Source organism: Miscanthus floridulus, chromosome 8, assembly GCF_019320115.1.
Source record: "Miscanthus floridulus cultivar M001 chromosome 8, ASM1932011v1, whole genome shotgun sequence".
Classification (NCBI taxonomy): domain Eukaryota; kingdom Viridiplantae; phylum Streptophyta; class Magnoliopsida; order Poales; family Poaceae; genus Miscanthus; species Miscanthus floridulus.
Window position 1 is genome coordinate 147,641,434 of NC_089587.1, and position 11,707 is coordinate 147,653,140.

The 11,707-nt window shown below is 48.4% G+C and overlaps 1 pseudogene; it reads right to left on the bottom strand.

Moving 5' to 3' along the window:
• Positions 1-8,348, bottom strand: part of LOC136469990 (beta-fructofuranosidase, cell wall isozyme-like) — a 25,800-nt pseudogene extending 17,452 nt beyond the window's left edge.
• Positions 8,349-11,707: the final 3,359 nt, after the last annotated feature.

An 11,707-nucleotide genomic window follows, 5' to 3' on the forward strand; every position in this document is an offset into this window, starting at 1 on the left:
CACTACAAGAGGTGGCGTGAGAAAGCCCTTCTGTGGTTGTCGGCCATGCGCTGTGGTCATGTGCTCAATGAGCAGCCTGCTACTGTGAGATCCAATGAGGATGAGCAGGCTTGGGACATGCTGAGACCATGTGCAAGGCTGCACTGTTGAGCATCATCAATGATTCTCTGGTTGATGCCTACATACCACTCCCGACTGGCAGAGCTGTGTGGGAAGCCCTTGAGGCCCGATACGGTCTTTCCGACGTCGGTTCTGAGCTATACATCATGGAGCAGTTCCATGACTACAAGATGGTTGATAACCGTCCTGTAGTCGAACAGGCTCATGAGATACAGGGACTGGTGAAGGAATTGGAGCTGTACGGCTGTCCTCTCCCTGACAGGTTCGTGGCAGGTTGCATTATTGCTAAGCTGCCACCTTCCTGGACTGATTTTGCTACTACCTTGAAACACAAGAGGCAGCAGTTTAGCATTGCTGAACTTGTTGGCACTCTTGATGTTGAGGACAAGGCAAGAGCAAAGGATGTTAAGGGAAAGATCAAGGGCGGGAATGGTGAGGCGACTACTAGTGCACATGTGGTGCAAAAGTTTCGTCCTAAGCCACAAAAGAAGAAGCCCCAGCAGGAGCTTAAGCAGAAATCCACTACCTTCTTCAAGAAAGGTAATAATAAGAAGATGGGATTAGACAAGGCAAAGATGAACTGCTTCACTTGTGGGAACACTGGGCACTTTTCTAGAGAGTGTCCTGAGGCTAAGTGGAAGCCCCCACCAAAGGCGAAGACAGTCAACACCATTGAGACTGATGCAGATGCTGCTGGGTATGGTAATTTATCTGCATTTACAGTTTGTTCCTCACCTGATTGGTGGGTTGATACAGGTGCAAATATACATGTGTGTGCTGATAAGTCCTTGTTTTCTTTTTACCAGGTCGGGAGGAGTGGAGCCTTGCTGATGGGGAATGGCGCGCGTGCTGGTGTTCATGGTGTTGGTACGGTGGATCTGAAGCTTACTTCGGGGAAGACCGTGCAACTCAAGAACGTGCATCATGTCCCCTCAATAAGGAAAAATCTTATTAGTGGCTCTCTGCTATGTCGAGACGGTTTTAAACTTGTGTTTGAGTCGAATAAATGTGTTATGTCAAAGTATGGAACCTTTGTTGGAAAAGGCTATGAGAGCGGAGGCTTGTTCCGCTTGTCTTTGGTTGATACTTTACCTCTTGCAGTGAATAATGTCGTTAATAACGTTAATGTTGAGATGAATGTTTGGCATTCTCGATTATGTCATGTTAATCTTGGTTGCATGTCCCGCTTAGCTGGTTTGAATTTAATTCCTAAATTTGACGTTGCCAAAAGCTCTAAATGTCATACATGCGTTGAGGCAAAACAACCTCGCAAGCCTCAAAAGGCAGCTGTGGCGAGAGAGTTGGCACCACTTGATCTCATCCATTCCGATATTTGTGAAATGAACGGAATTTTGACAAAAGGTGGTAAGAGATACTTCATAACGTTCATAGATGATTGCACTCGATATTGCTATGTGTACCTAATTAAAACAAAAGATGAGGCATTACATTATTTTAAAACCTTTAAAGCTGAGGCTGAGAATCAACTTGAAAAGCATATCAAACGGTTGTGGTCTGATCGCGGGGGAGAATATTTCTCTAATGAATTTTCTGAGTTTTGCGCGGTGCACGGTATAATTCATGAGAGGACACCTCCATACTCACCACAATCCAATGGGATTGCTGAAAGAAAGAACCGCACTCTAACTGATTTGGTGAATGCCATGTTGGAGACAGCTGGTTTATCTAAGGAATGGTGGGGTGAGGCAATTTTAACTGCGAATCATGTCCTAAATAGAGTGCCCACAAAGAACAAAGAAATCACTCCATTTGAGGATTGGGAGAAAAAGAGATTAAATATTTCTTATCTTCGCGTTTGGGGTTGTTTGGCCAAAGTGAACGTGCCAATAAACAAAAAGCGAAAGCTTGGACCAAAAATTGTAGATTGTGTTTTCTTAAGCTATGCCATTCATAGTGTGGGCTATCGTTTTTTAATAATAAATTCTAGTGCTCCTGATATGGCTGTTGGAACGGTCATGGAGTCTAGAGATGCCACGTTCTTTGAGAATGAATTTCCAATGAAAATAGGTGCATCTAGCATGTCTAGTCATGATCCTATTCCTGAACTTCATGAATCAAATATACACGCTGATGATAACACCCATGAGCTTGAGCAAAATCCTGAGGAGGATGATAATACTGTCACTCGAAGGAGTAAGAGGCAAAGAGTTGCAAAATCCTTTGGAGAAGACTTTATTATATATCTCGTGGATGACACTCCCACAACCATTTCTGAGGCATACTCTTCTCCTGATTCTGACATGTGGAAGGAGGCAGTGCAAAGTGAGATGGACTCCATTATGTCCAATAGGACGTGGGAAGTGGTTGATCGTCCATTTGGTTGCAAACCTGTGGGCTGTAAATGGGTGTTTAAAAAGAAGCTGAGGCCTGATGGTACAATTGAGAAGTACAAAGCTAGGCTTGTTGCTACGGGTTATACACAGAAGGAAGGTGAAGATTACTTTGATACTTACTCACCTGTTGCTCGATTGACGACCATTCGTGTGTTGCTATCCCTGGCTGCCTCACATGGTCTTTTCATTCATCAGATGGATGTCAAGACAGCCTTCCTAAATGGAGAGCTTGAGGAAGAGATCTACATGGATCAGCCTGATGGGTTTATTGCAAATGGTCAAGAGGGTAAAGTTTGTAAGTTATTGAAGTCCCTGTACGGCCTAAAGCAAGCCCCCAAGCAGTGGCATGAGAAGTTTGATAAAACTTTAACATCAGCCGGCTTTGTTGTGAATGAAGCTGATAAATGTGTATATTATCGGTTTGGTGGTGGTGATGGTGTGATACTATGCTTATATGTGGATGATATATTAATATTTGGCAACAATCTAAATGTGATTAAAGAAGTAAAAGATTTTTTGTCGAGTAACTTTGAGATGAAAGACTTGGGAGAGGCTGATGTTATTCTCAACATTAAGCTTTCAAGGGAGGAAGGAAATGGTGGGGTAACTCTTATGCAGTCTCACTATGTGGAAAAGGTCTTGAACCGATTTGGGTACAATGAGTGTACGCCTGCTCCTACTCCGTACGATCCAAGTATTCATTTGAGGAAGAATCATAGAATTGCAAGAGACCAATTGAGATATTCACAGATAATTGGTTCTCTTATGTACCTAGCTAGCGCAACCAGGCCTGATATCTCGTTCGCTGTAAGCAAACTGAGCCGGTTTGTGTCAAATCCGGGAGATACTCACTGGAATGCTCTTGAGAGAGTGCTGCGCTATTTGAAAGGGACAATGAGTTACAGCATTCATTTTTTCGGGTATCCGAGGGTACTAGAGGGTTATTGTGATGCTAATTGGATTTCTGATGCGGATCAGCTGTATGCCACGAGTGGATACGTGTTTCTACTTGGAGGTGGTGCTGTTTCTTGGAAGTCTTGCAAGCAGACTATCTTAACGAAGTCTACAATGGAAGCAGAACTGACCGCATTGGATACCGCTAGTGCTGAGGCAGAGTGGCTCCGTGATCTCCTGATGGATTTGCCGATTGTTGAGAAACCAATCCCAGCAATTTCCATGAACTGTGATAATCAAACTGTGATCACTAAGGTAAACAGTTCTAAGGATAACATGAAGTCCACAAAGCATGTGAAGAGACGTTTGAAGACTGTCAGAAAACTGAGAAACTCCGGAGTAATTGCATTGGACTATGTCCATACATCAAATAATCTGGCAGATCAATTCACTAAGGGTCTGTCACGCAATGTGATAGAAGGTGCGTCGAGGGAACTGGGTTTGAGACCCACATAGAGCCATCAATAGTGGTAACCTATCCTATGTGATCGGAGATCCCGTGAATTAGGATGGCGAAACAAGCTGTTGATTGACTGAGGGAGAGACCCCTTAGATTATAGCTCAGTTCGTTGGAGATGCACCGTCTCTCTAATACTGTTAGGCAGGATGATTAAGTTCTTAATGTGATCCGAGCGGCTTGGTATAGCGGGGATGTTGTCCTACAGAACATCCTATAAGGAACATACCTATATGAGCTCGATTGCTAGTCACAATCTATGAGATGTGGGTAATCTCTAGATGCTCATGAAAAGGCCTCGAAGTGTGACTTATATGCTTCAAAACAGAGGGAAGGCACTTGGCAGCCTAGTATCAGTTAAGAGGTTATGTGAAACTCATCTCGCACAAAACTGTCAATTCAAGGTTCTGTCCATTGTTCAGTTGTGGATGAGTGTAGCTAGCTTTCTAGATGGATGTTCAACTTAACAGTCTCCATCGAAACACTGGTATATAAAAGGAATGTGGTTCTGAGAATTTCAAACTGCGTACCCTAGAGTTTGGTGGGGATTGTTAGATATTATGGGCTTGACCCATTTATTTAATATCTCTATTAAACTCTATGGTCCGTACATGTACATTAATGGTTTTATACCATATGGGAATTTAATCGAGAGGCGACTCTACTTAAATACTTGATCATTGATCGATCTATTTGAGAAGTAAAAGTGAATCACCTGGATGCCACACGCGCGCGCGCGCGCCGCCGCCCGGCCCGGCCCGAGCCCGTGCCCGTGCGCGTGGGCGTGGGCGTGGCGTGGCGAGGCGAGGCGAGGCGAGGCGAGGCAGGCGGGCGGCGGCGGCGAGCGAGCGGACGGGCGGGCGAGGCCTTTATTTTTGAAACTCCATTTCCGTTTCCTGTGACGAATTGATTGGAGGTTAACTCCCGTGACTTCTGGCTCTCCGTCTTCGTCTCTCCCACCGCAGAAGGGAGGTGTGACCCCTCGGTGCCGTCGACTTCTCGTCTTCTGGCCTCTGCCTATAAATCAAATCCTCCCTTCTCGGTTAAGTTCTCTTGGCGAAATACACCACTTTCCAGCAGCGCAAGTTCTTCCCGTTCCACCTCCGGCGAGCACCAGAGATGGAAGAGTAGGCCTCCGGAACGCGTCTCCGTCGTGGGCTTCACCTGCTCGGGTGAAGACGGGCGATTACGTTTTTGGGGAGTGTCGGTGGTGGCACGACAACTCGCTGGTGAACCTGTAGCGGTGCCTCTTCACGGCGTCCTTTTCTGCACTGCATCGAGCGGGACGACTACAACAGCAAAACACCACCATGGCTTTTCCTGGTGCGAGCGGCTCCGCCGCAGGGTATAATCTCCTTCACCCTCTTCTGAGTTTCATTATCAATATCATGATGTTTCTAGGCAATACTGCTTTCATATTCAACATGCTCTGTTTGGTTGATTTGGATGATTATGCTAGTACTGGGTTTCTGGTTCCTTTTAATTTTGTGATCATCATGATCTTAATATTTAAGAACACATCTTTTATATTTGTGATCATGTCTGTGATGCTTCAGCTATATAAAACGATCATGTCTGTGATGCGTCAGCTATGTAAAACAATGTTTCACATATGTTTCGGCTCTATAATTTGTCTTATCATCATGTTAACATTTGTCATGAACTGTTTCTGTCTTTTCATTCATGGCTTCACTCTCTTTTTTATTGCGTTATTTTTATGGATTAAAATAAATATGAAAATGCCTTATTTTTCAACAGTGGATGATCGATCGAATTCGAAAGTAGAGTAAAACTAACAAACCTGGTAAGTTGCGATGCCTGTGACCTCAAAATGCTCGCCGGGCTTCACTAGCTTGGCGCCCACATTGACGGGCTTTCCTCTGAGCTTCTCAGCCTCCTCGATGGGCCACTGCAGCAGCTGCTTTCCGTTGGGGTCGAGCCAGATTTTCCTTGGGATCGCCTGTCACGAGCACAAGCACAAGCAGTCAAACAAGTCGCCCAATCCGTGGTCAACGATTCAACGCGCGCGCTTTCTAGTTTCTGCTGCTCCTAAGGGCATGTACAAGGGGTCTCTTGAGCCCGTCTCCACGACGTAAATTTCGCAGAAAACACCCCACCGATGCTAGGAGACGGGGTCTGCGTCGTCTCGCGAGACAATGGGGAAGTCGCGTGGCCTGAGGCCGAGATGCCGCCTCCAGCAGCGTTGTACAGGTCACCGGCGTCCCCAAGCCGAGAGCGCGGATCCAGTGCACGCGCACGCGGTTCCGGTACGCGTCGGAGAGAAATCTCACGCCAAATCTTTGCCCACCTCCCTATGTCGCCGGTGTCGTCGCATTCCACCCTTCAGCGCCGGCGCTGGTGTCCGCTCCCGTCGTAGGCTGCCGCAGAGCCCTACGCCACACGGCCGGCTCCAGGGTGGTGCCCTGCCTCGCCAGGTCAAGGCGGCCGAGGAGGAGCAGGGCTGCGCCGCCGCGGTCCTCGTCAGGCCCCAGCGCATCCATGTATTGCTCGTCGTCTACAGGTCACCTACCTAGCTTGTTTATTCGAGCACATATGGTAGCAAGTTGATATTCATGCTTGAATCATTTTTTTATCAAACGGCAATACAATGGTATACAAATTGATATTCATCATTGATCTTGGCAACATGCGAAACATTAAAATGCTTGCAGACAACCCCTCGTCGCTGAGTTGTATGATCTGTCTTTTTACTTATCTATATGTCATATACCAGTCTCTTAGAGACGACCTTCCGTTTGTGGGTTGTACATGCCCTAACTAAGAGTAGGCGCATGTGTGCCGCTGATAGCAGCTCTCTCTCACTGATGGATTGGATCGGAGTGATGGCGTAGCAGCATGATGGATTGGATCGGAGTGATGGCGTAGCAGCAGCAAGCAACACAAGTAGGAAACAGTAGATCAAGACGACGAGCGACGTACATGGATGCCGGCCCAGCCCTTGGCCTCGTCGTCCGGCACGCTGTCCGACTCGTTGGCCCACCCGAGCAGCACCCGCCGCCGCTTCGCCGGGTCGTAGAACGTCTTGGACGCGTAGTAGTTGCCGTAGTCGTAGCGGAGCCGGTGGTAGTCGCCGTTGGGGTTATCCGGGTAGTACCGGTCCGTGCTCTTGTTGTATGACCCGATGGTGTAGTAGTCGTAGCGGGTGAGGTCCAGGCTGTTCTTCAGCACGTACTTGGCGCCGGGCTCGGAGGTGTCGAGGCCGTCCTGGAGCCCTGACGCGGACACCGGGAAGAAGTCCGGGCACTCCCACATCCCCGTCAGCGCCGAGTGCAACGGGTGCTTGGCGCGGGTCCAGTGCCGGAAGTCCCGGCTCCGGTACACGTACGCCAGCCCTCGGACGGCCCTCGCCCCGCCGATGAGCATCCGCCAATGGCCGTCCGCGTACCACGCCGTGGTCGGGTCGCGGAACTGCGTCGCGTTGATGCCGCCCACCGGCGTCGCCACCGGGTTGTACGCCGCGGGCTTCTCCCACTCCCGGAGCAGCGGGTCCGACGCGTTCTTCGGGAACGCGATCACCTGAACCTGGTAGTTGATGTCCGGGCGGTTGATACCTGTGTAGAGGATCGCAGGCGTGCCGTCTTTGAGGATCGTCGCCGAGCCGGACCAGCAGCCGTACTTGTCGGAGGGGATGCTGGGGTAGATTGCAGGCTCCAGAGCGATCCAGTTGATGAGGTCGCGTGACACGGAGTGAGCCCAAACGATGTTGCCCCACACCGTGTCATTAGGGTTGTACTGGTAGAACAGGTGATACCATCCCTTGTAGTACATCGGAGCTGCACGCAGTTGCCAAACATATTCTCAGCATGTCAAACCAACCTCTATGCTATTCTGTTTTCTTTTCTTTTTCGAAGAAAACTAACTTTATTTTGCTAATACTGAATCTTTTTTCTTTCTTTACAGTGTACTCGCACCCACCGGCTTTTACGCCACTTAATTAATATATGTAGATGATTCTTATGCGCTAAATCATATACTACACAAGTACACATGTATAGGGAGTGTGGAGCCAGAGCCCAGAGGAAAAGGATATCTCTTGGATAAGGTAACTGCAAGAAACAGGCAGGGTAAAAGGCGTACCGTTGGGGTCTACAACCGATGAGTTCCGCCGTCCCAGCCAGCAGACAGACAGAGAGAGAGAGAGAGAGAGAGAGAGAGAGAGAGCACCATGTTAGAGGAGCAAGGCGCAAAGGGAGGCCAGCCAGGAGGGGTGATCATTCATTCATTCCAGCTTCAAGAGAAGTAGCTAGCGTACCGTTGATCCAGTTCATTGCTGGCTGGAAGTGGTATCCCGTCCTGAGCAGGGGGCTGACAATGGAGGCCGGCACCGACGGCGGTGCCGCCACGGACTCGAGGCTCCGGTGGATGACATGGGAGGCACCGGCGAGCTGCAGCGCGAGCAGCAGCACCGCCCATGGCACGAGGAGCCGTCGAACAGTAACCATTGCGTGTTTCGAGGATGCAGGAGGAAGAGGGAGAAGACCAGGCACGTGTACGTGGGTGCACGAGTCTTGCACTTGCTGTATCCGTCCTTAAATAAACACTCTGACGCCGCACTGTACAGCTTCTGCCCGTCGATGCTGTACGCTGGATCGAACAGCTCTGGCTTCTCCAGGCTCGATGCCTCGAAGGTCGTCTCCATACATCTGCCTGCCATATACCAGATTTCGGTCATGAACACGGTGCACTGTACTTGGTGTTCCATACCATGTGCAGTGCAGACTTGCAGTGACTTTTTTAGACAGCGCGTGGTTGCATTGGCCATACTTGGACAAAACAATTAATGGAAACTGATGTAAGAATGTTGTAAAAACGCGTTGCCATCCTTTCCATCTCTATCTCTTGTAATTAATGAAAGTAGGAGAACATATTGAGAAAGTAGGTGAACATATAGGCACAAGATAGAAAAACTATTTTTTATTCTCTAAATATTAGTGATTAACAATAGCTCCCACCTAGTATGTAAGTCCTACCAAGATTAAAGAGTTGGGTAAGTACCCACATAAGTCCATATGTTTTACAACCACACTACTCCTTGGGTGATTGCCATGATATGCACATGCCTCGTTAAAATCTCCAACCCAAAATCCGGGTTATTGAAGAAAAAGAGTACATTGCATTTGTTTATTGCATTGCACACGTTGGGTCATTAAAATCGTTTTGCTACAGTACTCCTAAAGAACTACGAGTAGCTTATTTTATTATATCGAAGGGATAGAATCATATATTACTGCCTATAAGGTAATAGTTATATGAAATATATATTTATTTAATTTTTAATTTCATAAAATAGGATAAATAGGAAAAGTTTTAGATATATAAATATTTTTTTATCTGATTGATGCATATGTGATCTATTATATATGGTTAACCTTTTTATTTTTGTAACTCTAGATATGAACGTAGTTTAATTAGCATAAACTATTTATTTTTTGGAAGGGCTAACGCCTTGACGTCCAGCCACTGGACTCGTCCGAACGCTGCTCCCGCACCTGCGCCTGCATCGTATCCCACGCCCTGCGCCCCGCGTTGCATCCCACGTGCGTCGCATCCCACGCCAGCGCCTGCGTCCGAACGTAGCACGCTCGACGACCCCCACCCCAATGCCAACGCCAACACAGAGGCGAGAAGGAGAGAAGGGAAGGGAGGGGAGGGAGAGGAGAGGACGAGGACGAGGCGCGCCAAGCGAGTTAGGAGCCGAAGCCCTACCTAGGCCGCTGTCCACCAGACACTGGAGCCATTGCAACGTGTGCAACACCCGATCTACTTTTGAAATATTTTGCAATATATGTCTGTAGACAAATGAAACATGTAAAACATGCATCTGAAACATTTGCAAAATATACCTGAAAAACACATGAAAAGCCATTCAAATATGCAACATTCAGATAAAACTTTTGCAACATGTGTGTGAAACATATGTAACATCCAAACAAACACACTTGTAACATACGTCTAAAAAACAGATGAAACATTTAGAACATACACTTGCAACATACGTGTATAACTATTGCAACATGTGTAACATCCCGATCTACTTTTGCAACATCTAAATGAAACACATACAATATCCAGATAAAATATCTGAAACACTTGAAACATACGCTTGCAACATGCGCTTTCAGCGCAATATGTGACCTTGCAGCTTGGAGGAATGGAGGCTCGTCGTATGATCGGTGGCGGCGCATGGAGCTCACCGGTGCGGCAGTGGCACGGGACACTCGCCAGTGGAACGGCGACGTTGGCAGCACCTTCGACGCGGCGGGGAACATGACATGGCGCCTATTCTATATTGTAAGGGCCCTCTGAGGCAATGTAGAATGCGAGCCTTTATAGGGAAGTCACTTAGTTAGGGCAGAACGCAGGGGCGGGGCCGGGTCACAGCGCAGCGTGACGCGGGATGGGGGCGCCACGCGGCAGCGAGGCTGCTTGGGGCGGGCGAACGGCGCGGATCACCGCGACGAGCGAAGCGAGTTGGGAGTTGAGGATTTCTTGGTTGTCGTAGCGTAGAGATGAAAGAGAGAGCGTAGATGGAGCAGGCCTTTCGTTGGCTGTTGGGCCGGTCGCTGTGCTTGTCCAGGTACAAGGCGTTCGGACTAACGTGCCCGTACATACGTCCTCACCACGGTATTATCGTTTATTTTTTATGCATGTCGACAACTTTATGAGCAACGGCGCGCACATAAAACTTTAGGTACCTACGTGAAACTTTACGACAGCTACGTGTTCTATTAGAATACGCTCTCAAGTATGTAACACAATTTTAATCGAGTAACATAATGTATACACTCAATTATATAATTAATGTGTTAGACTGCAACATGTTTTACAATGCCAAAGTTTACAGATCAATTAACATGTTAACTGTTGACATTTTTCGATTCATGTTGTGTAATTCCGTGTTAGCTAGCTTTTTCATGTTGTGCACACTAACAAAACCATGCGGCGCGGCCCTTGATGCATTGTACGCCGCTCACAAATAAAGAAAGATAAGGCCCTCGCTCCTGTGTTATCCCGTAATTACGGGATTAGGATTTGTTTATTCTTTTTTAGTCATGTATTCACGTGATGTTTGGTTCATACGGCACTAACCTAATAAATGGAAATAAAAGTAGTCCAAACAGTACATCGGGTGGTTCTGCTCCCGGTGCAGAGCTCGAGCTGTTCCGATGAGGACTGTAATGATCTGTTCTATTTGGAATCATCCTCCCCTTTATAGGATCCGACCTCCCCTTATATATCAAGATAGGTCGGGTACATGGCGGTTTGGGAAGAGTCTATGGTCTATGTGTGCCGAAGTCCAGGAGGGTCTTGCAGCGGCGCGGATAGACCTTGGCATTGTCGTGGAGCCGGAGAAGCCCTGGGCGTCGTTCTGTCAGCTTGGACCGACCTCCACTAGGTGCACCTTCTGGAGGCTTCCTTGGTGGCGAAGGCGTCCAGCTTGAGGGGCTGATGAGCGGGCCCGGAAGCCCTCGAGCCCCTGAAGCCGGCGGAGGGGTTTTCTCCCCTTTGTGTCACGCCCTGGATGTGACCCTGTCGGAGGAGTGGTTGACAGCGCTACGCCCGTTAGGCTGTGCCGAGGAACCCCCGAGCCTGGGACGCTCGGGGCACCTGCTTCCAGCCTGGGCTCTTGACAGGCGTTGGAGCCCGGGGCCAAGGATCAGGCTCAGGCTCCTGTCGATCGAGAGCCTGAGGCTCGAGCGTGCCCCCAAGCCCCGAGCAGAGGTGGAGGGCCTGCTGAGGCTCGACCCAATCCTTAGCCAGAAGGTGCGTCCGAGCGCACCTAAGGGGTATAGCCCCCAGG